Below are 21,329 nucleotides of genomic sequence, written 5' to 3'. Positions count from 1 at the left end.
CTTTTTTTGGCTATTTTATGGTTTTTTTTTTCTTTATGTTCTTTTATTTTGATCGTGTATGGTGTATATTATGTAGAAAAATAAAAATGAAAAGCAATTCACGGAAGATGATTTGAACATGCTCAGTCATTACAATATGATTTTCTTTGGTGCATAAAAAATATAAAAAAAAAAAAAATGCAATAAATATGTTCTTTTTTATTTTATATATTAGCTAAGTGAAAATGTTGAGCAGACCATCTTGATATTGGCAGCTCGTCCTGATGCACCCAGGAGGGCCGTTTGTATTCCAAGTTCACCATTTGTGTCCCAAGGTTGAGTATGGTCCCAACCGCTTTTGCTGCGGCTTTGACCCAATTCCAACCAACCTAAGCTGCAAAAGAAAAGAAAAGATAAGCAAGCGAAAATCAAAGTGCAACATTTAATGGCATAAAAAACGGTAAATTACAATGTTATTTTAGGCCGCCTCCAATAGAATCCCTGCGGGACAATGGGCAAGGCATTGCAAGCTGCAAGAATAAAAATTGTTAACGCATGCATCCCCATCCACTCTTATCACAGCCGGCTGTGCCCCTGTATCCATGCACATCAACCTGTCACAGAAGACAAAAGTTCATCTTGGATGTTTACTGGACACCAGAAAATTCAAGCATGTGATTGGCAATTCAAGAGAAAAGCCCAAGTATCCAGTCACCTAGACAAGATATAAGGCAGCAAAACAAAGGAACTTACTAAGAGATCAAAGAATACAATACTGATAAGAGATCCAATCATCACATAAATTCCAACAAAAAAAATGCCAGCTGCACATATAACTGAATGTGTAAAGAACCTTGTTTATATGTATCCCTTTAAGAAGGGAACTGTTAAGTCCAGTGAGGAAAACAACTACTGGGATTTATTTTTGTGATTTAAGAGAAAATCAATAAAGCATTATCAAAGAGACTATTTACCAAAGAATCCAGGGCAAAGCCCAACCCAACAAGACAACTGGATGGGATCATCCAGTGCAGGATCCTACCCTAGTGATCCTGCAAGTGGCAGCAGGGAGCCGCAGGGAGAAAGGTGGGGAATAGTCTCAACTAAAATTCTTTTGCAATAGAAAGTCCATGACATGGAAAATTTTATTTCCTCAAAATGGACAAGAATGTGCCCATAGTGCAATCCAACCACGCAGGTGACCATGGCCATCACTGAACTACAATAACAAATGAAAATTAAATGTGTCAAGAAAAAAACCCAATTAAATTTATAAAGGTGACATCTCTTGTTCAGGATAATGAAATTATTTGATTCAGTCAGTAACATTGTAAACAAGGCACATAATATTGACATTTTGTTTTTTTTTTTTTAAGTGGTAATTTAACTTATGTCCAGCACTGCCTTCAGATATGCTCAAGTACTAATGAGGTTAAATGAATGTTGCCAAATGCCAAATGCCTTTTTTCCCAGTTAAATAAGAAGACAAAAGAAAGATAGTGGAGTTACCTTAATACGCTATTTAATAAAAACCATGTAGAAGGCTTAAACTTAAAATTGACAAATGAGGAAAAAATTAAATATTTAATATTTATTCATAAAATTAGAGTTAATAAAGTTAAGTTTGCATTAAAAAAAATGAAAATAGAAAAACTGTATGATTGATTGAATTTTTGCAACTAGCCATAAGAACAAGCAAGGTGAGTGGTTATCAGAGGAATCCAAGGAAAATCATGTAAGTTTAGTTTTTGTGATAGTTCAATTACGTTTATTGGGATTGTTTTAGTTTAAATTTTTATATAACAGTTATACTTTAAATTACTTTGCTTTTAAGGAAGAAATGGTAAAGATGTTGGGGGAGTAAGCATCACTCAAGGGCCGGCGTAATATGACTAAAGAGGAGATAATGCAGCACGTTCTTGGGAAGAAATCGAGTCATATGAAGGGAATGGGTAATGCGGTGGTTGCTCCTAGAGCATCTAGCAAGTATTCTTCACATCATCATCTACCGATCTCAAGATGACATCCATGTTTAAGTGCCTTCTTGCACAAAGAGATGCGAAGAAAGATGCTAGGATTTAAGAGTTGAACTGTTCAACGTCTTTTCGTAGAAAGAGAGATGGCTTCCCATTCGTCTTCACACATATGGTATGTTAATTATCTTTCTAACATTACATTCAACTGGGATCTTATTAGGCGCCTGAAACTTGAAATATACATATTTAGGTCAAAGACCAAGTACCAACACAACTCTTGTGCGTAAAATCACCTATAGGAACAAGTTGTGCAGAAAACAAACCAACGGTTCTTAAGTTTAAATCATAAGAACTACAAAACAAGTCTGTAGAAAAAGTTTGAGACTCTGAATACCTTTATCATCATCACCTACAATAATAATATCATCCACATAAACAATAAGAAGGATCCTACCCGATGAAGTATGAAGATAAAACACAGAATGATCCACTGCACACCGTTGAAGACCAAACTCAAATACTACAACATTGAAACGACCAAACCATGCTCTGGGAGACTGCTTTAAACCATATAGTGTCTTCTTGAGCCAGCACACTAAGCTTGACTCACCTTAAGCAACAAACTCAAGTGGTTGCTCCATATAGACCTCCTCCTCGAAATTACCATGTAAGAACACATTCTTTACATCTAATTGATCCAAAGGCTAGCGACAAGTAGTAGCCAAAGAGATGAACAAATGTACTGATGTAAGTCTGGCAATCGGAGAAAAACTGTCAGAATAAAAATCCAAACCATACACCTGAGTATACCCCTTAGCAACAATACGAACCTTTAGACAAGCCACAGAACCATCAGGGTTGACTTTCACACTATATACCCCGCAACAACCAACCATAGACTTGTTAAGAGGAAGAGATACCAAGTCCCATGCCCTATAAAGCATTCATCTCTTCAACCATGGCATTCCTCCACCCAGAGTAGGCTAAGGCTTCTAAAATAGAGTTACGAAGGGCATCAGATGATCGAGCAATAACAAAACAATAATAGGAGGGTGGTAAGAAGTCATAGCAAACATAGTTGGAAATGGAATGTTGGGTACATGTGCGTTTAAATTTTCGAACAGCAATGGGAGGACCAACATCATGAAAATATGATCATCAAACAAGGAAACCAAAGGCATGTTAGTAGAAGCTAGAAGGGACTCTCTTCCTTGGAGACGCTGTCGTGAATACACCAACAAATTAGGACGATTGAGACGATGAGAAAGACTTGAACTACATGGAGACATAGGTGGTCGATTGGGCAAGGACAACAAACTAAAATCTGGAAGATTAGGCAGAGGAAGTGACTAATTGAGATTAGAAGCACTTAGGGATTGGGTGTAGTAAGTTGTAGACTCAAAGGTAACATCTGCAAAAACAAAGAAGTGATGCAGTCTAGGACTATAACAACAATATCCCTTTCGAGTATATGAGTAAGCCTAAAAAGACACATTTTATAACACGAGGATCCAACTTATCCACCCCAGGAGTTGGTTTATGAACAAAGGACACACACCCGAATATACAAGAAGGTAGAGAGAATAAAGGTGAATTAGGGAAGAGAATGAAGTAGGGAATTTTACACTAAGAACAGTGGCTGAAATCCTGTTGATCATATAGCAAGCACTAAGTACAGCATCACTCCAAAATACTTTAGGTACATGCATTTGATAAAGTAAGGTGCGAGCGATTTCAAGGATATATCTATTTTTCTTCTCTACAACCCCATTTTGTTGAGGAGTGTGGGCACAAGATGATTGATGGACAATACCAAACTGAGTCATATAAGTAGTGAATTGTGAACTAAAATACTCTTTAGCATTATCACTTCCAAGTATTCGAAATAGCAAACCAAATTAAGCCTTTATTTCAAAACAAAAGGCACAAAATATATGAAATAACTTGGAATGATTTTTTATTAAATATAGTCATGTCATTCTTGAATAATCATTCACAAAGGTTACAAAATCCTGAAAACCTAACTTGGGCACAACTCTACTAGGACCTCAAACATCAAAATGGACTAACATGAAAAAGCTTGCAACTTGTTTATTGACTCGAGAAGCAAAAGGGGCACAATGATGTTTTCCCAAATGACATGACTCACAATCGAGACTAGACACAAAACTCAAATCAAGAACTAGACATTTCAACTTTTTCAATGGAGGATGACCAAGGCAACAATGAATTTGGGAGAGGTGCGGTAGTAGCAATGCAGGCGGTAGAAGGAGATAGCGACTCAAAGCACGCCCTCAGTCAATCATCTTCCTTCTCTTCAAATCTTGATTAACCACACGATCAGGGAAGAATGTTACTGAACAATTCATGGATTTAGTAATCTTGCTAACGGACATAAGATTGAAAGGAAAGTTGGGAATATACAATATCGAAGGAAGAGAAATAGTAGAAGTGGAATTTACAGTCTCAATTCCCTTGACGATAGTAGTGGATCCATTAGCGAAAGTAACACAAGGTAAATTTGCAAGATAGTGAATAGTAGAGAAGAAATTAGGTATACTTGTGATATGATCAGTGACTGAAGAGTCTATCATCCAAGGACTTGGGCGAGAAGTACTAGAAGACAAGCATGTTGTGTGGCATTTACCTATTTGAGCAAGAGATGGAATTGGAAGAGAAGCTTGTTGTGATGCTTAATACTGCTAGAACTTGGAATACTCTTCATTTGACATAGATACAGTACATTGCCCCCTACTTGGCCCCAAAGGTGTGGAGTTGGTGGGGGCTGCATTGGCTGCCCCCAAAGGCGTGGATTCGGTCGTGGCTACATTGGCAACACGTGAAGGTCTACCATGGAGATCTCAACACAGCTCAATAGTACGATTACCTCGTCCACAATGAGTGCACTTGCAACAAGTGCCTCTATCTTGTCCATCTCTACCACCATGACCGCTCAAACCACCTCAATAACTTCAACAATTGTTTGGTAGATAACTAGAACCACCTTGTGTGGCAAAGGTTGTCTTCTTAGAGCCAAATGCAAGAACAAGTGAATGTGTGCTAAAGGAAGCATGAAGGATGCGAGAATAAACTGTCATCTTCTCCCTTTGTTTCTGCATCTCACGAACATTGGAAGTTATAGGTTGCATGACGTTAAGCTAATCATGAATATGTTTCATCTCTCCAAAATAATCAGCAAGGCCCATATCACTTTGTTGTAACTGAAAGTACTCCTAAGATAAATCATACATATGTGTAATATTACTATAGTACAGAAGCTTGGCAATGTTGGCATAATCCTAAATCTCCTTGCACGTATCTAGATGCATGCACATCCGTGCAATATGGAGATCCGTTGAATTCCACAAAAGGGAAACAATCAAGGTGTCTTTCTAAATCCATACTTCTTTTCTCTCTCATCAAAAGGATCAGATTGGAGCAAGTGGCTAGATTTTTCTAATCCTACTAAATAAACCCAAACAGCCTTAGACCATTAAACATAATTTTTTCCATCCAATTTTCGAGTTGTTGTCTATGGCAACAATAAAGTAAACAAGTTGTAGGGATTCATAGACTCCATCCCAACACTCACAAACCAACAGCCACACCAATGTCAGACAAGGAGAATAATCAAAACTAATCAGGGAAACCACAAACAATGTGAAGCACCAAGACAACCACGGACAACTGACATAGCACAGCCATAGCCTCACAACTCAACTTATGAACACTCCCACGACTCCAAGAACTCACAAAAAATCCCTTACAAACAATGAACAAAAATTGAAGGATTACCACGAGCACACGGTCGAACAAGGTTGGACCTTTGAGCCAAAAAAATGCCCAACAGCTTGATAATATGGTCTAGGGGAGGAATCAGGACATGGTGGAGGAAAAAATCAGAAAAAGTCGGCCAAAATCTCTCTCACACGCTGGCGCATGGGGTTGGGATTATCAGCAATCTGCTGGTGCATGGGGCACTTGCCAGTGATGGGGTTTTGTAAAGTTAGGCTTCAGAGGGTTCTATTTTTGGCTATATGGTTGGATTTGTGAAATAATGAAGGGTGGAGGTGGATCTGAGAAGGGCAGCGATGTGAAGCTGTTTTTCAGCAACAACTGAGTGTGATAGGGTTTAGGTTGGACCAAACTCTGATATCGTGTTGAGATTTTGATTAAATGAATGACCTAACTTGAAGATAGATCTCTTCCTCAATTAATCATACAAATCAAATACATTCTATTGACCATAATACCCTTACTAACTCACTAATTAACATTCTAACACATTTAATAACAATACAAAAAGACAAATAACCTTCAATAGTAACTATTCTCCCTAATAACTCCTATTGCCTCTTGGATAAGACCTTGGAAAGAATTTTGCAAAGGCTAGTTACCAGACTTATTAGTAGGAAGTCCCTCACCCTCTTTGAAGTAGCGATAAACGTGGCATTCATGTTCTTTCCCACCACCTAGTTTCTATGAAACTCGCTAAAGGAGACCATTTGATCTTCCTAAATCACCTCCAAACTATCTTGGAGAAAAACCATGGTAAGCCCATCAGATCCTAGTGCCTTGCCCCTATAACAACAACAACAACAAAACCAAGCCTTAAGTCCCATTAGGTGGGGTCGGCTATATGAATCCTTTTCCGCCAATTTATACGACCATGGACAATTTCTTTCAACAAATTTAGGTTTATTAAATCCTTACACACTATCTCATTCTAAGTTATTTTAGGTCTACCTCTACCCCTTCTACTACCCCTCACAACAACTAACTCACTCTTCCTCACTGGCGCCTATCCATCCTAAAAACTCCCCCCCCCCCCCCCCCCAACTCCTTAATGTCAAAAGGTCTTTCCAACCAAGTAACAAGGTTTTCATCAATGAGGCTCTAGTTTATACCTTCAATCATTAACCTATTCAAACACTCCTTGATGTACAACCCTTTATAGAATTTCGTACCACTTCCTTAATTTGTCCTGAATCCCTCACCACACTACCCTCATCTATTTCCGACTCTTTAATCAAATTCTTCTTCCTCCTTCTATTGGCCACTTTTTGGAATAATTTGTTATTACAATCCCCTTCTTTCACCCACTTGATCCTAGATTTTTGTTTCCAACTTACACTGTCCCTAAAGAGCAGTCTCCAAATCACTACAAAGTTGGCCCCTTCTAACCCTATACTCTTCGCTAGCCAAGCCACACTCCTCCCACCCATCCAAACACTCAATCTCATTTCAAATTAGATGTTTTTTTACTCTCAAATCACCGAAAACGTCCTTATGCCAGATTTTCAATCTACTTTTCACATTCTTTAACTTCCTTATAAAATCTAAAGCCCGCCCATCTCTTAACATTGATCTCTCACCAACAAGACTCAATGCTCTCTCTAAAAGAAGGGTGCATGAACCACATATTCTCAAAATAGAGTAGGGACCCAATGAATAGGGCTGGTGTCAAAGAGAAGAGAGCAGTGACCGGACACTAGTCTAAATATTCGGGAAAGTATCCTTCTATTCATTGGTGAAGTATCCTTCTATTCATTGGTGAACAAAAAGCGATCAATACGAGACGAAGCATTCCTGTCTCCTAAAGTTATCCAAGTAAAATGACCATTATTTAGTGATAAATCCTTCACCAAAACTCAGATAATGGAATAAAAAATTCTCATGCTACTAATCACCCTAGAGTCCCCCAACCTCTCCTTTGTAAATCAGATGGTGTTAAAATCTCCACCCACCACCTAATGCAGGCTGCAAAGGCCAAAAAAACTATCCATCCCCTAAAAAAAAAGAGTTGGTCCATTAATTGACAAAAACCACCAATCCCCAAGCCGAATAAAATGTGTCCCAAGCCGAAATATCACAAGTACCACCTCGTCCTAGACCATCGCAAGGAAAACTATAACCGAAATCTTTTTTATCTGGCATTAACTTGGAACCGTGTGCATCTAGTTGTATGTAAACCTAGAACAATAGCATGATGAACTAAAAAGTCTCCCGGACCTAATGTTAAGAATAGTGAATTACTATTTTCATTAACCTTCATTATAGAAAGAGAGAATCCACCACCTAAAAGAGGCCACCATAGTATCCCAAACAACGATTTGCCCTCCCAAAGCACCTAAAAATGGAAAGAACACCTAATATCTAAGTTTAGAATCCCAAATACTCACCACAAGGCATCTACTAACTCAATCTTAACTCTTGGATGAACAAGATATCTAAAGAAACCCAACGATTAACTTATCACTACCCCATGCTTCCTACTACTTCTCTAAGCCTGAGCATTCCACAAGAGAATCTTCATTGATAACTTCTATCACCACCCAAATTCTTTTCCCCCTTGTCATAATTGACTGAGGAGGCAAGCCTACCTAGTTCTCTACTCAACTTAAAAGATCCTTTTTTCTTCCTCCTCGCCCCAACACTAATATTAACCACTTCCCCCTCACAGTTAACAAGATTAAGACTTAATTAATCTGTAGTGACCCCAACCCGCGTGGGTTCCTATAAATAATTTTACAGTGGAAGCAAATATAACCTCAAATACATTTAATACCAGAGTACTAATTTCTTTATTACAACAATATCTCCAATATCAAATATACATACTTAAAATTCCAAAATGTTAAAAACATAACTATTTATCCTAAATAGCTCTTTCTATCCCACCCACGCTTTCGTTGCGTCACTCTGATATGCTCCTCAAGGTATCTGTAATGTATGATAATAATTGGGATGAGATGACGCTCAACAAGTAAAGACTAGATTATTATCAGTGTGTGGTAAAAATGAGTTTTACAGTATCATAAGAAATAACATTTAATACTGCCGACCATGTTTACATATATAAAAATTTATCTTTCGGTGACCACATCTGGTACATATCAAAGCATTCGCTAAGATTGAGCACTTATCTAGCACCCTACCACGTACGATGGGCCTACTCAGCAAGTCCCCCCAATTCAACAAGCCCTTGAACTAAAGTCCCGAAAATTGAGGCGTTACATATCATCGTCCCCCCTTTGCCTTGATATCACCAAACATATCTCTTAGATATACAATTAAAACAACATTGTATAATATTACCATATCTAACATGCAATGTAATTAAATAAAAATAAGCTCATGCCACACGATTTTCGTGCTAAAAATATTTATTTTTAACACAATATAATAATGTTGTAAAGTATTAACTTGGGAACATTTTAATAAAAAGCTGACTTAATCAAGCTCACTTATTTTGATCTACTCTAATATGGTTTAAGATGAATTCCTAAAGTGAGTTGGGAAAGAGTAGAAGAGTAAGAATTTTAAGTATGTAAAAATTCTCAGTCCCCCACTAAATCTTTTTCCTCACTTTTCCTTCAATTCCTTCTTTGAAATTTCCTATGAAAAATGAACTCAGAACTTTCCTATTTATAAAGAATTGGAGGAAGGGTATTTTCGTAACTTTAAGGATTTCTTAAGGATTAAGAAATGATATATATATATATATATATATTAATAAATAAATAAATGAAATAATTTAAGAGAGAGAGAGATAAAGACAGGAAAGGAGAGAGAGAAGGGGAAGGGGTCAATCTGATCTTCCAGATTGATATCAATCTATATATATTATGTTATTATATTATATTATTATATGGATCAGATTGAATTTCTTTAATCTAATCTTCAAATCATCCATATCCTATTATATTATTATATATATATTATTAATAATAATAATAATAATTTTTTTAAAGGATTTTTAACCTAATCACGTATATATCTTTTTGGGGTCGTTACAAAACCTCTCTTGGAACAAAAGTGAATTAGATGTAGAAATAGAATGCTTGGATTGGAAAGAATACCTTTTGGGTTAACTGTGCTGATCAATGAAGTTTTGAGAGGTTCAATTCGAGCGTTGCAAATTGGCACTTCCAAAGAAGAGGTGATGGGGGAGGGAAAAGTTCATATTAGGGTCCTCCAAAAACAAAGCTTTACCCGAACCTTGTGAACCCTCAACAACTTGTTTACCTAGACTGTTCTGACTATTCTTCTTTTCTCTCGTTGAGAATCAATAAGAGCAACTTATTGGGAGGGGCCGCTCTGGCTATCAGTAGCTCCTATTTTTCACAACTACTCGCTTAATAAATCCTTGTTTTCAAGGTTGTACAGTGAAAGAGAAACAAATTCACCTTCATCAGGATCCATAGGCCAATGCCAACAGCTTCGACTATCAATTTTCCATGGTTCCCAAATTAGAATCCTCCACTCCCATCTTTGTTTTAATCTCCTGATATGTCTCTGAGAGTCTTTGCAAGGTTGTACTTTGGGATTCTTTCTCAATTTCAGCGCATGATGCCTTTATCTTATTTCCTGTTATTTTCCTGATGTCCTTTGAGACAACTTAGGCCCAAGAAGGTCCTACCCTCTCAGCAAAAAACATAGCCTCCATATTTTCCTACTTTGAGTCTTTATTTACTTGGATTTTAGGGTGATTTGCCACAGGTGGCAGCCAAAATATCCTTGGGCTTAGATTGGTGAAAAGCCTCTCCCACATCTAGACCATTACTAGTTCTTAGATCATGGTATTTATTATTATGGCCCATTTCCTTAAAATACCCAGCAGTAGCATGGGTATTTAAAATTGAAAAGTTGCCCAGATTGTGAAAAATCTTCCTTCCTTTCTTATCATTCCCATGACCTAGGTCAAACTTTCCTTTTCTCAAACTAGGTTTGATTTTGAAAAGTTGCCCAAATTGTGAAAAATCTTCCTTCCTTTCCTTTCTTATCATTCTGCTAACCCACTTTCATTTCTCAAATAAGACCCTTCTGAGGCTTGCAATCTTGTGAATACCAAAGGTCTAGATTCTTTCAAAGGTTGTTGTTGTTGTTGCTTGTTTGCAAAACAAACATTATATGAGCCACAGCCACAACACCTCAAAACTAGTTTGGAGTGAGAATCTCTTCGAGATGAATGATCTTCTGTAACTACCTCCTAGAATTGCTTCCACCATATCGCCTCCTTTCCATCTGGTTCACACACCATTAAAAATCACACCATTAGTTGAGATTTTCTTCTAAGATATAACCAGCCAAAGCATTAGCTCTTGATTGGATCATGATAACATGGTTTGGAGCTCTAAGGGTTTTCAACCATTGACTTCTTGTTCTTGAGGTGAGGAAGGTTATGAGCTCTTTTACCAGCCACAAATCCACAATCTCCCCTATTCTGATAGAGAAATGGAAAACAGGTTGCACTTTGTTTTCTCAGTGATGCGAGGAACCCTCCCTTTTCTTCAAGGGTGAAGCTTTTTTTGTTAATGAAGAACTTGAGATTCCCGATAAGCACTACTAAAAGGAGGAAACAAGAGTAAATAAGCCTAATATCTATCAAAGTGGGGCAAACGAAGATCGAGGCAAAATAACAAAGGCCTAAAAATGGATGATCGAGGCTTTGTCTCACTGGTTCAACTAGTACAAGGACTTGGGGCTTGTAACTGTCTCACTAGGCAGGCCTACTAGTATAGTGACTTAGGGCTTGAAACAACTAGTTTAACTTAGATGGTGAGAGGTGGGTCAAAAAGATGAGGCTACAAGATTCGAGAAGGTCACAGGCATGGTTGCCAGTAGGAACAAGAGATGAAAGGTTGGTATAAAGGTTTCAGAATGGAGAAAACCTAAGTGTTCATCACAAACATGGCAGAACGCCTTTCATATTAAAGCCGACTAGTTCAAAGGTTGGACAGGAGGGGGGGCGATTGTTTCAAAGGCTGCAAAGGAAGGAGATGACTGAGTCCAAGCCCTCGATTTGAGTTAGCATCTTGTTGGAGAAGGGCTCTCACTCAAGAAGATTGGTAAAGCTTCGTCGAATGAGCGCAAGTTTTCATCAAAGGAGCGCTAGGGGAGACGATTAGTTCAAAGGCTACAAGGGAAGGAGACGATTGATTCCAAGCCCTTAATTCGAGTTAACAATTTGTTAAAAGAATTGCCAGAGAATGCCCACACTACAGATTGAGGCAATCTAACATCTAATTGCCAAGGCTAAAACATAAAGCAAAAATTAGTGACAGAATAAGGATAATAATAATCAATTCATTTCTTTATCCTTTGTCATCAATTATCACTATTATTATTTTTTTCCAAGTCGAAACCAATAAAAATATGAAGGCTTAATTTGATGATAAAAAACTGCATTTTTGCCCATATGTTCCATACAAAATTAATCAAATTTAATATAAATTTCAATGATTCATAGGAAACATATAGTGTTGGGTGGTGTCCCACCCATGTGGTGGGACCCACTACATCTTGCAACAAATGGTAAAAAATAAAAGGAAATTTATTAAGAAAGAGAGAAGAGAATTACATACTAGAAGAGGACAAGACATCCTCAAAGCAAGAAGAAACAAAAAACTAAAACTTAAAAAATAAATAAATAATAAAATAATATAAATAAATAAATAAAATAACTACCAAACCTTAATTTTAAAAACCCCTCTTTAAGCCCTTCTCTTCATAATTGATGGAACTCTGTAATCTTGTAAGTTCTCACTGCCTTCTAAACTTTTTTCTATTAGAACCATCCAATTGAACTTCAGTCCCTCTAGGGTCAGCTAACCAGAGTCTCATTGTCATTCAGAATTTTTTTAGCTCCAACATCCTGCACACTGCCCCCCACTAGAGTAGGTAATAACCCATTCCCACAATGATTAGTCACAACTATGTCCACACCCAACTCCCCCTCCTCAAAAAATAGAAACATCCTCTAAACCTTCAAGCGGAGAAGAAACACATAAATATCCCCAAGAGTGTCAGAAGAATCAGAACTAAAATCCATATTTTTACAAATCTCATCAACAAAAGACCACTATCACAAGCAAAACTATCATACTGACTGTCTTCCTCCAATATATCCCCCCAATTCCTTTTTCCCTTCTAATAATAATTACCTCCTTTGTCTAAGCTAGCATTACAACAATTCTAAGATTCCTGAACATAAAACTTTTCAGCATCTTCAATTTTTAGAAATTTTACTCCCTTAAACTTGAGTTTCTAAAACTGTTATGAAACAATTTTTTCCTACCTTCCCATTCCTTTCTCACTGATTGACACTTGTACACCTTCATTTCCACTGCCTTTGTACATTCTTTTGCATCCTTTCTATCCCCAGAAGTACTTGCCACCTTTGGGCACAACCCATTGCCCAAGCTTTTCTTGTTCTGTCCTGCATCTGATTGCTTCTTCTGCTTCTCATAAGGATTCTTGACAATTTGTTTACCTCCAACACTCTGATTTTACAATGAGATTTCTACAAATATACTAGCTACAATGGCATAAGAAGTTTCCAATTCATAATTTCTCCATTTATCCACTTGCACAACATCCACATTATCAGGGGGCAAAGCCCTTTTATCTACAAGAGTCCCCTACAAGTCGAATCTAGGAATCTTCATTAGTTTTGTTAAAAGAGAATGCTACCTCTTTAATCCCCTCAATCTAATTAATCGGGGGCCCTTCAGTAAGGAGGCCACAATAACTCACCAAATGGACTAAGTCTATTGAGATCATTCAAACTTGCCCTAACCTCTCACAGCAAGCCCACGAAACATTACCTATACTCAAAAATCCACTAAACCTTAGATTTGTATCTCGCCGAACCGCCGTCATCATCTTTTCTTCTCAATCATACTATGTTGCCGCTACCTGACTACCTCCACGATGGAAGCCTTCTTTGTTCCTGCAATTCGCAAACCTCCATCCAATGACTTGAGAACTCCAAAGGAGATCTTCCCTTAACAACCTCGCTTAAGATTGGATGCTCGTTTGAAGCCTAGTTTTGACAATTTTAATATGACTATCCCAATTCCCAATGGCATGAAGATTATTTCTATTGGTTTTGATTGTTCATCTGCATTCCCACTTGTTGGCTACAAATATCCACTTGGTGAGACCTTTTCTTGATGTTTTGTCAAAATTCACCTTAAGATGATGAACATTGTTGTTCTCCAAGAGTTTGTTCACACTTGATGATCATATATCTCGTTGATTGGTAATCTCTAGCATGGCTATAAATATTTGTACTTTAATTCCATTATTGACATAACATAAGATTTGTCAAACTTCGATATTGTGGTTTTTCCCTCTACATTGGAGGGCTTTCCACATAAAAATTTCCTATGTTAGGTTGATCTGTGATTGCTTGTGTGTTTGACTAGATAGAATGATTTGATTACTTGGTGAGCTATTGTTATTGTGATAGTGATCTTTTGCTGGATGAGATTCAAAAAAATATAGATTAGTTCCAATTCTTCTGACACTCTTGGGCATATTTCTTATGTGCCCCCTTCTCCACTTAAAGGTTTAGAGGATGTTTCTATGTTTGAAGAGGGGAGGGGAGTTGGGTGTGGACAAAGTTGTTACTAATCAGTGTGGGGATGGATTAACACCTACTCCAATGGAGGAGATTAGCGCACAGGATGTTGGTGCTCAAAAAATTCTGAATGATATGGGACTGTGGCTAGCTGACTCGAGAGGGAATGAAGTTCAATTGGATGGTTCTAATAGAAAAAAGTTTAGAAGGCAGCAAGAACTTACAAGATTATAGAGTTCCATCAATTGAGGGCTTGGAATCAGTCATCTCCTTCCTTCGTAGCCTTTGAACTAGTCTTCTCCCATCGGCTCACCAAGTAATCAAATCATACTACCAACAAGAACCAGATTGATGGAAGGTGAAGGGAATGAGGACCGAAAAGGAATTTTGCTTAGTCCGAGGTAGGGGGCTTTAGGGACCATTTGGTGAGATGTGAGATGGTTTGTAGGTCTAAATGGAAGGGTCATTTGGGTCTTGGAAATTTAGTGTCTAAAAACACAGCTCTCTAAGCCAAATGGCTTTAGCAGTTCCACCTAGAGGATTCCTCATTGTAGCATAAAGTTGTTAAAATCAAGTTTGGATACTAATTTGGGTTCTAGATGTTCATTGGAAATTCCGTGAAAAGCTATTTCTCAAATTTAACTTCTCTTTATTCCCCATACTAAATTTTTTCTAGGTAGAGTTGTAATATTCGTTTTTAAAAAGAACTTTTGTTGGGAAGCATTGTTTTGTCCACCGATTTTCCTCGCTTCTTTCGTCTAAGCTTAGAACATAATGATTCCATTTCTTCTTTTATTGTAGATCCAAGAGGTCCTTTATCCTTTTGGGATTTTCACTTTCAGAGGTACTTGAATGATAGGGAGACGAAAGAATTATCCTCTTTGTTTGTCTTGTTGAACAATTGTTGGGTCTCTTCAAAAGCTAATAGTCGATCCTGGTCTTTGGACTCCTCAGATTTCATTCTTGCAAATCTTTTTGGGGACTTCTTGACTAGTAAAAATTTTTCCTTTTCACTCTACAAAACTATTTGAAAGGCCAAAGTCCCCACCCCCCTAAAATCAAAGTTTTTTTTATGGGTAGTTGTGCTTAATAGGATCAACACTAATAACCTATTGCAAATTAGACGATGGAGGGGTTTTTGGCAATTTCTTTTGTCGTTTTGGTAGGAAAAAATAAGGAACGTTATGCACATATATTCTCAGGGAAGAAGTTATTGTTCCTGTTGGTGTGGGAGAAGATTCGTTATTTGGCTTTTCTTTGGTGTGTGGGTCATGGAAACTTCAACGGGATGTGCTGCTCGGATATTCAGCATGATTGGCATTCTTTGTTGACTTATTAGGGCATGCCAATTTTCCTGCATTGTTTTTTGTGCTTTTTGGTTTTCCCTTTTTGTATTCTCTGGCGAATCCTATAGTTAAGGAGATGTCTTTTATCCTAATTGTACATTCTTAATCTATCAATCAATTTCTTTTGCTATCAAAAAAAAAAAAAAGAGTTCTTTGTTAGATAGTTGGGAAACGCTAGTAGTCTCACTTAGCAACTCAGCTCCTAATGGTGATTTGACTTTGAGTATGGTGAAAGATAGTATGTTTAATAAAAAAAAATAGAAGGAAAGAAAATGATATTTATTCTTCACGTTCAAAGGCGCTTGTTACAAAGAAAAAAAAATAAAAAAGTAAAGTTAGAAAACCTTATGATAGCAACAATTGCAATAAATTAAAAGGAAGATCCAAGTCAATAAAAGGATCAAATGTTACCATTGTGGGAAGCTCAAAAACATGAAAAAAGAATATATAAAATTGAGAAGTCCACAAAGAGAGGTGATAAAAAGAAAGAATATTAGAGACACAACATCAGTTTCATCTGAAGGTGATGTTATCATTTGTAATAGTGGTTGTGTAAATCTCACATGTCAAGACTCTACACTGATTTTTGATTCAATCACCTCATTTTATGGTACATCTCATCATGACTTCTTCACATCTTACACTAGTGGTGATTTTGGCTTTATTGGGATGGGGAATGATGCTATAGCCAAAATAGTTGGCATGGGTAAGGTCCACGTGGAAACTAATACTGGGTGCAAAATTGATTCTAAATAATGTGAGACATGTTCCTAAGATGCAACTTAATTTGATATCCACTGGGGCACTTGATGATGAAGGGTTTTGTAAATTCCTTTGAAAATGAGAGATGAAACTCACTAAGAGTAGCTTAATAGTGGCTATAGAAAAGAAAGAGAGCATTATTTACATAACACAAGATAAGCTATGCAAGGGAGAGGTGAATGCAATTAAAGACTCTTCTACCAAATTCTACCATAAACAGCTTGGCACATTGGTGAGAAAGGACTTGACATTCCTAGTAAAATGCAAGTCCTTCCTAAGACAAGTATACCTCTAAAGACTTGCCTACATTGTTTAGCACGTAAACAACATAGAGTTGCATTTCATAGATCTCTTCCATCTAGAAGAACAAGTGTTTTAGATTTGATTCATACTAATGTTTACACCATGGTGCTTCATAATTCGTTACTTTTATTGAGTCGCTCAAGAAAATGTGGGCTTTTGCTTTGAAATCTAAAGACCAAGTGTTGGTTATGTTTAAACTCTAAACACTTTCATGCTAGTGCTGAAAAAGAAAAGGGAGTGCAATAAAAATGTGCTCAAGCTTACAAAGGTGGTGAGTACAGGTTCATTTGAAACTTATTGCAACAATCATGGCATCAAACTTTAGGAAACAGTTCCAAGATACCAAAGCATAATGGGGTTGCAAAAAGGATGAATTGTACTATTGTAGAAAGAATCACGCGTATGCCCTCTCATGCAAAGCTAACTAAATCCTTTTAAAGCGAAGCAATGAGAAATGTAGTAGATCTAATCAACCTTTCTCCTTCCGTACCACTTAAGGGAATGTGCAAGAAAAGTTATGGCGAGGGAAAGATGTATCTTATGGTCACTTACGTGTATTTGGTTGCACGGCATTTGTATAGATTCCAAGAGATTAAAGATCTAAGCTTGACAACAAGTCTAGACAGTGTATCTTCATGGGTTATGCACATGAAGAATTTGGTTACCAATAATGGGATCCAATGGCAAGAAACTTATCAGAAGTAAAGATGTTGTATTCTTTGAGGATCAAAAAATTGAAGGCTTTAAGAAAATTGAGCAGCCGAAAGTTGTAAGGAAGGCATTATTGACTTTAGTTCAATTCCTCAACCTACAATAAGTGATGAAAATGGGGGAGAGATGCAAGAAAATCATAATGGTAGACATGGTGATAGCTCAACTTATGAAACAACACCCGATTAGGATATTAAGCAAGCACTTTGTCAACTACCTACAAAGCCTCAGTTGAGGAGATGTTCCAAACATGGACAACCTTCCAAGAGATATTCTCCTCATGAGTATTTGTTACTTACAGATGTTGAAGAACCTAAATACTATCAACGAGTCATCTTACATAAGCACAAACAAGAGTGGACAAAAACTATGTAGGTAGAGATTAAATCATTGCATAAGAATTACATTTTTGAGTTGGTGAAATTGACCAAGGTCAAGAGAGCACTTAAAAGTAAATGGGTCTGAAGAGAAGTTCACGGCCAAGATACAAAGCTAGGAAGGTTGTTAAGGGATTTGGGTAAAAGAAAGTAATTGAGTTTGATGAAATCATCTCATCATTGATTAAGATGCCTTCTATCCGAATTGTTCTTGATTTGGCAACAAAAATGAATTTAGAAATTGAACGTGTTGTAAAGACCACAATCCTTCATGGTGACTAGATGAAACAATCTATGGAACAACTAGAGGAGTTCAAAGTAAAAGGTAAAGAATATCTTGAGTACACAGATTGTAAAAAAGGCTTATATTGCCTCAAGAAAGCACTTTAACAGTGGTATAAAAAGTTTAACTCCTTTATGATGAACCATATACTCGGACTACTTCGAACCATTGTGTGCTTGTCGCAAAGTTCTTCAATGATAATTTTATTATTCACTTGCTATATTGATGATATGTTAATTGTTGGCCATGACATTAACAAAAGAGACATGTTGACGAAGGAACTTAGCAAGCTTTTAGCCATGAAATATTTAGAGCCAAAATTACTAGTGACAAAATGAACTACAACCTTTGGTGATCTTAAGAGAAACATGTTGAAAAGGTGTTGGAGAGATTCAATATGAACAAGGCAAAATCGATACATTCTCCACTTGCAAGCCACTTTAATCTTATCACTACACATTATCCCACAATGAGAAAGAAAAAGAAGAAATGAATAGAGTGCTTTATGCATTGGTAGTTTCATGTATGTTATGGTTTGCACCAAGCTAGATATCGCTCACCCAATTAGGGTGGTTGGTTGGTTTCTTTCTAATCCAAGTAAAGAGCATTGGGCTTTAGTAAAATTGATTCTTAGGTATCTCAGGGGCACCTCTTAGTGTTTATGCTTTGGTGATGAAAAGTCAACTTTGGTTGGTTTTACAAATGCACATACGGAAAGGAATAGTGGAACACTGACATTAGGAAGTCCACTTCAAATGCTTGATGAAATTTTCAAGGGGTGCAATATCGTGGCAATGCAGATTGCAAAAATGTGTTACTTTGTTATAACCAAGGTTGAGTACATTGCTATTACAAAATCTTGTTCCTATGGTTGAAAATTTTACTACATGAGTTGAGCTTAAAACAAAAAAAAAAGTGTTTTATTATGACAATCAAAGAATCATCCATCTCAACAAGAAGATGACATTTCATCCACAATCGAAGCATATTGATGTAAGGTATCATTGGGTTCGAGATGCTATAGATGAACTTGTTAGACCATAAGAAAATGAATACAACTCATAAGGGCAATAGGCTTGGTGGAACCCTCACATGGGCGTTAGAGGGGAGATATGTTGGGTGGTATCCTACCCATGTAGTGGAACCCACTTCATCTTGCAACAAATGAAAAAAGCAAAAACAAAAAAATAGAAGTCAAAGTCCTAGTTAGTGAGATTGCAAAGGAACTTGCCATGTAACTATTCTTGGTAGTTGGTTGCCTTTTCTCATGGGTGAGATCGAAGGGTCATTCTTGTGCTTGCATGCAAGAGAAGAGGGGGAAAACTTGAGTTTTTCTTCACTAGTTTTACATCTTTGAAGCCAAGATCGAATCATTGTTTAAAGCTTGATTTTGATGAAATTATAGTAGGTTTCTATCACTAGCATGAAGATTATTTATACTGGTTTTGAACATTCATCGGCATTCCCATTTTTTTGGTGAAAATACCCACATGGGGGGACCTTTTCTTGATGTTTTTGTCTAAATCTACCTTAGGGTTGTGAACATTATTGTTATCCAAGAGTTTGTATGTGCTTGATGACTATGTATCTTGTTAATAGGTGAACTATTGTTTGGCTAGAAACATTATTTGTAATCACCTTGTTGATATAGTGGATAATTTTCCGTACGCTAATCCTATGACTTTTCCCTCTATATTGAAGGATTTTCCACATAAACATTACCTACATCTCTTGAGGATTGATTTGTCATCGTTTATGTGGTTTTTTATAAAGTATATATTGTTAATCCCGTGTAACTTGCACGAGATGAGAGCAGATAATTTTCTTGGGCTTGTTAGAATTTGGTGTCATCCCAAGACAGGGTCACAGATTTTGCAAAAATATGCAATATTGGTAACAAAGATAAAGTGGATGCAATCAGTAACATATAACAACTTAACAGATGCAGAATCGCAAGATTGCGACTAAATTGAAATATCAATCCCTAATAGCGTCATAATATACCATATGCCCAAAACGACAGTGGGCGCGAGCTGTAGAACCCATGGACCGGTCCACCGTTGTCGTTGAACCGAGCGATCAGAGTCCCCATAATGTAATACTACAGCTAGATCACACCGCTGCAAAGAGTTTCCAAGTAATACCGCCGCTGGATCCCCTAGTTCCACGGCCTCTTGCCGCGAAAGCTCAGCCCCTTCGCCCCGTTTCAGTTCGTCTAGAATTTAGTCAACATTGTTCCAATCAAAAAACCTCAAACCCTAACAAACACATCAGAGACCACTCAGATTAAAACCCTATCAAACGCATCCCGAATCACCTCCGGTTTCCAAAACCGGTTGGGCGCCAGGTTGCTCAACATCTGGCCGTGCAGCTTCCCGTGCTTCCGCGGACGATGGAACATCATCGCATGTCCCCGCCGCAAGAACAGTTGGCGCTCACAAAACCAACCCCAAGGTCGCATCCTGGCCTATAACGCAAATAAATTCAGACGGACTGCCCTACTCGCACGCAGGAAAAGGAGAGCTAGTTTTCCAAAGGAAAATGCTCAGTGACGTGGACCGTGATAACACGTGGCCACTTAGTAAGGAATCAGCCCTGATTTTCTATAACATTACTCTTTACCAAGATAATATACAAAAATATTCAACGTACACAAAGCATGTGAAGCCAGGAGAGTATTTGCATCTAGATTAACATGGGCGCCCGAAATTTGGTGCCGCACTATGGTGTGAAGGATTCGTGGATGGTGAAAATTCACCTGTCATAAAAAAATAAAAAAAAAATGGCCTTCAATCTTCATCATTTAGCATTTTCCCCCCAACCCGAACAAAACCCGCACGTACAGCTTGAAAACTCGGGGTCCACCATATTTATATTTCAATTTCACTAAAAATACAGGCTAACACTTCCTAACAATAATATTAAACGCCTGAACCTTATTTTGTTTCATTTGTTCAATGTAATTGTTTAATAAAATTAGATGGAATGGATTTGTATTGACATTGTTTTAAATTATAAGAACAAAAAATTACAATGTTATGCATAGAATTACAAAATGTAGACGTGTTTAAAATTTTACTCTTTGCAAAAATATATCAAAATGGAACCATAGAGGCCCTAAAAATCTCAAAAATCGTTTTAATATTTTAGAAAATTTTATGTAATTTTTCATATTTTAATTTGAGTGAAATGATAAGTTAGTCCTTCTATTTTTAACTAAAATTT

At 37.2% G+C, this 21,329-nt stretch overlaps 1 long non-coding RNA gene across 1 annotated transcript; it reads right to left on the bottom strand.

Moving 5' to 3' along the window:
* Positions 1-87: 87 nt before the first annotated feature.
* On the bottom strand, positions 88-20,801 carry LOC131144467 (uncharacterized). Its single transcript, XR_009133823.1, has 3 exons — positions 20,109-20,801; positions 449-593; positions 88-373 (listed from the first exon to the last, which is right to left on the bottom strand). It is a non-coding gene; the product is annotated as an uncharacterized LOC131144467 (long non-coding RNA).
* Positions 20,802-21,329: the final 528 nt, after the last annotated feature.

This window comes from Malania oleifera, chromosome 12 (genome assembly GCF_029873635.1).
Source record: "Malania oleifera isolate guangnan ecotype guangnan chromosome 12, ASM2987363v1, whole genome shotgun sequence".
Lineage (NCBI taxonomy): Eukaryota > Viridiplantae > Streptophyta > Magnoliopsida > Santalales > Ximeniaceae > Malania > Malania oleifera.
The sequence above is the reverse complement of the archived record's forward strand: the minus strand, read 5'-3'. Positions and strand labels throughout refer to the sequence as shown.